The sequence below is a fragment of the Anomaloglossus baeobatrachus genome, chromosome 6 (assembly GCF_048569485.1).
Source record: "Anomaloglossus baeobatrachus isolate aAnoBae1 chromosome 6, aAnoBae1.hap1, whole genome shotgun sequence".
Classification (NCBI taxonomy): Eukaryota; Metazoa; Chordata; class Amphibia; order Anura; family Aromobatidae; genus Anomaloglossus; species Anomaloglossus baeobatrachus.
The window spans coordinates 570,686,751-570,691,562 of NC_134358.1; positions in this window are offsets into that span (position 1 = coordinate 570,686,751).

Here is a 4,812-nt window from a genome sequence, read left to right on the forward strand (position 1 = left end):
CCTGTAACCTCTGCAGTGTGTGGTGTATGGTCTAAGCACGGACAGGCGGACCCCCACCCCTGTAACCTCTGCAGTGTGTGGTGTATGGTCTAAGCACGGACAGGCGGACCCCCACCCCTGTAACCTCTGCAGTGTGGGGTGTATGGTCTGAGCACTGACAGGCGGACCCCCACCCCTGTAACCTCTGCAGTGTGCAATTGTCGCACCCCAGGGCTATGGGGTACTCGGTCCTAGGCCTGGTTTCACTGGGGAAGTGTCACGGGTGTAATGGCCGGTGCCCGATTCCATGACGCTGGGGGTTGCTTTTAAAAATGGGGGTATTTACAGGGGATGATGAATAAAGTTTTTGTCGTGACGCCACTTGCGGGTTGCGGCTATAGTGATGGAGCCGCCGCTGCAGTCTCTCACTGCTGGGGCTGATGTTAATGGCAGCCTGGATATTGCGGCCCTCCGCAAGTAGGGCTATGTCCCAGGGGATAGATGATGGTGGATGTTGGTTATGTCCATCAATAATGCTGGGGCGTGAAAAGAAGGTAGACCACACAAGGGATTGCAGTGTAACTGGTTCTTTACTCACGGAGATGTTGCTTGCAACCCGATGGAGGCTGATCCTCACCACTGGTCCCCTTAGTTCCAGTGCTGGTGTGGTGACCTGGTGGCTTCTTTCCCCTGCACCTGTCTCTGGTTGGTGGGTCCCCGTGGCTTGGAGCGTCTGGGGGTCCCCTCCTGGTTGTCTTTCAGTCTTAGTCCGTACGGCAGGTAACTTGAACCCTTTTGGGGACAGATCTCTGTTATCGTTCCCCGGTTCTCCCATCGTTACTGTGTCCCGGACTTTACAGTCGGTGAGGTCCTGGATGGTCCCCTCACTGTGCAGATTTTATTACTTCTGCCTGGAGCGTTTTCCTGACCTAGGGCTCTGTACCCCGTCGGTGCTATGGTTCCGAGAGTACTCTACTGTACTCCTTCGGCAACCACATGCCTCCGCATGATAGGTCACTGTTACACTCTCCTGTCATTAGCGTTACGTCCATCTCCTTTCACTTCCACTTACTGACTGTCTGATCCCACCTCCCTGGTTGGCGTCTAGTGGACCGGTTCAGTTCCACCTCTAAGTGGCCACCCATTCGGTCCAACCCTAGCCCGTCACCAGTTTCTGGGGGGGGAAACAGGGATTAACATGAATGCTTTGGTGTTAATGGCACTGGTCTTCTGGGTCCTTGGGGGTGGGCCCTCCATCTTTGACAGGATGCAGTTCCTTATAGCTGCTGATAGCTCAGGGTCGCTACACAATGTATGGCCTTATGGTCTGAGCAGTGACAGGTGGACACCCCCACCTCTGTAACTTCTGCAGTGTATGGCGTATGCTCTGAGCATTTCCAGGTGGACCCCCACCCCTGTAACCTCTGCAGTGTGCGGTGTATGGTCTGAGCAGTGACAGGTGGACACCCCCACCTCTGTAACCTCTGCAGTGTGCGGTGTAGTCTGAGCACTGACAGGCGGACCCCCCACCTCTGTAACCTCTGCAGTGTATGGCATATGCTCTGAGCATTTCCAGGTGGACCCCCACCTCTGTAACCTCTGCAGTGTGCGGCGTAGTCTGAGCACTGACAGGCAGACCCCCCCACCCCTGTAACCTCTGCAGTGTGTGGCGTATGGTCTGAGCACTGACAGGCGGACCCCCCACCCCTGTAACCTCTGCAGTGTGTGGTGTATGGCCTGAGCACTGACAGGCGGACCCCCCACCCCTGTAACCTCTGCAGTGTGTGGCGTATGGTCTGAGCACTGACAGGCGGACCCCCCACCCCTGTAACCTCTGCAGTGTGTGGTGTATGGTCTGAGCACTGACAGGCGGACCCCCCACCCCTGTAACCTCTGCAGTGTGTGGTGTATGGTCTGAGCACTGACAGGCGGACCCCCCACCCCTGTAACCTCTGCAGTGTGTGGCGTATGGTCTGAGCACTGACAGGCGGACCCCCCACCCCTGTAACCTCTGCAGTGTGTGGTGTATGGTCTGAGCACTGACAGGCGGACCCCCCACCCCTGTAACCTCTGCAGTGTGTGGTGTATGGTCTGAGCACTGACAGGCGGACCCCCCACCCCTGTAACCTCTGCAGTGTGTGGCGTATGGTCTGAGCACTGACAGGCGGACCCCCCACCCCTGTAACCTCTGCAGTGTGTGGTGTATGGTCTGAGCACTGACAGGCGGACCCCCCACCCCTGTAACCTCTGCAGCAATGCTGGCAGAACTCATATGTCTATTCTTAACACACATCTTCTGGATATGACACGGAGCACATGCACTCAGCTTCTGTGGTCGGCAGTGGTGAGGTCTGTTCTGAGTGGATCCTGTCTGGTTATACTACTGTATGGTCTTGGCCGCTGTGCTGCAGGTCAGGGTTAGTCTGTTGACAATCTTCGTATAGCCTTGGCCATCTTTATGTGGAGTAACAATTCTTTTGTCCAGATCCTCAGAGAAATCTTTGCCATGTTGAGCTTCCAGTGACCAGTATGAGAGAGTGTGAGCGATAGCACCAAATGTAACACACCGGACCCCATTCACATCAGAGATCTTGTATCATTAATGAGTCACATGAGACCAGGGAGGGAAAATGGCTAATTGGGCACAATTTGTATTTCTTCTTGTTAAATACCATTCTATTCATCTCTGCCCAATATTTGCAGCTTATCTAGATCCTTCTGAATCCTTGCTTTGTCTTCTCTAGTGTTCGCTAGCCCTCCTAGCCTTGCATCGTCTATAAATCTGATTAGCTTACCTAAAGTTTCTTTGTCTAGATCACTTATAAAAATGTTGCACCTTGTGGTACCCCACATAAAACACTCTTCCAACTGGATGTGCAGCCATTTATTTGTAATATACGATCACTGAGCCAGGTATATATCCACAGTAGCCTTGTCCATTCCATACTTCGAAATATTTTCAATAAGGATGGTATGAGATACTTTATCAAAAGCTTTCCTGAATTGGAGATATACTGTATTACATTTCCCTGATCCACCCAGTCAGTGACTCCATCGTAGAAGGATGGTAGATTAGTCTGGCATGACTTGTTTACTACAAACCCATGCTGGCTCTGGCTAAATACTGTATTCTTATCCCAGTACTTACATACATGCTGTCTAATAATTTGTTCAAAGATCTTTCCAGGTATAGAAGTCAGACTCCCTGGCCGGTAATTTCCTGGCCCCATCTTCTTCCCCTTATTGAAGATGAGAACATTTGCTCTTCTCCAATCTTCTGGGACTTCTCCTGTTCTCCAGGAATGATCAAAGATTCTGCACTTTCCTCTGCTATCTCTTTCAGTACCCTGGGATGTAATTCATCTAGATCAGGAGATTAAGTTCATATAAGTTAGCTGAGTGTTCCCTCCCCATCTCTCTGTGTATAGATAGAGTGGATTATTTTATTCCTGTGATATTACAGTGAAGATCAGATGATGTTACATTTATTTTCTTAGAGAATACATATGCAAAATAGGAATTTAAAAGTTTGGGTTTCTCAACATCATGTTGTTGAATAAACTTTAAACACTCTTGAACCTGCATTTTGTTCAGTAATGGAGTCTTGCATGGTGAGCGTGCATACAGGAGCGTGCATACAGGAGCGTGCATAAAGGCCATAGAGAGAGAGTGCATTACTTATAATTTTCTGTGTAATTGATTCCAGATCATTCTGTAGCTTTTCATATGTGTCCTTTACTCTTGGACAATTCTTTTCACTCCTCTGTCTGAAATCTTGCGGGGAGCACCTAGTCATGGACGGTTTACGGTGAAATGATTTTCTGTAAAATTCGGGATTATGGCCCCAACAGTGCTCACTGGCACCTTCCGTATTTCAGAAATTCTGCAACCAATGCTATTGGTCTGTTTTTCAACAATACCAATGCAAAGTCCTTGAAACAGCTCACTGGTTTTACCCATCATGGGATGTTTCTTGTGTGGCACCTTGGTAATGAGACACCTTTTTATAGACCATCAATTGAACCAGCAGATATTTTTCACTAAAGGCCCCATCACACTAAGCAACATCGCTAGCAACATCGCTGCTAACGAACAACTTTTGTGACGTAGCAGCGATGTTGCTAGTGATGTCGCTGTGTGTGACATCCAGCAACAACCTGGCCCCTGCTGTGAGGTCGTTGGTTGTTGCTGAATGTCCTGGGCCATTTTTTAGTTGTTGCTGTCCCGGTGTGCAGCACAGATCGCTGTGTGTGACAGCGAGACAGCAACAACTAAATGTGCAGGCAGCAGGAGCCGGCTTCTGCGGAGGCTGGTAACCAATGTAAACATCGGGTAACCAAGAAGCCCTGTCCTTGGTTACCCGATATTTACCTTTGTTACCAGCCTCCGCCGCTCTCAGCTGTCAGTGCCGGCTCCTGCTCTGTGCACATGTAGCTGCAGGACACATCGGGTAATTAACCCCATGTGTGCTGTAACTAGGAGAGCAGGGAGCTAGCGCTAAGCGGTGTGCGCTGCTCCCTGCTCTGTGCAGCTGCACCCTGTACTCTATACCCTATCTATGTACCCTGTGCAGCTGCACCCGGTGTGCGCTGCTCCCTGCTCTGTGCACATTTAGCTGCAGCACACATCGGGTAATTAACCCGATGTGTGCTGTAACTAGGAGAGCAGGGAGCCAGCGCTCAGTGTGCGCTGCTCCCTGCACGTGTAGCTGCGTGCGCTGGTAACCAAGGTAAATATCGGGTTGGTTACCCGATATTTACCTTAGTTACCAAGCGCAGCATCTGCCACGCTGCGCTGGGGGCTGGTCACTGGTTGCTGGTGAGCTCACCAGCA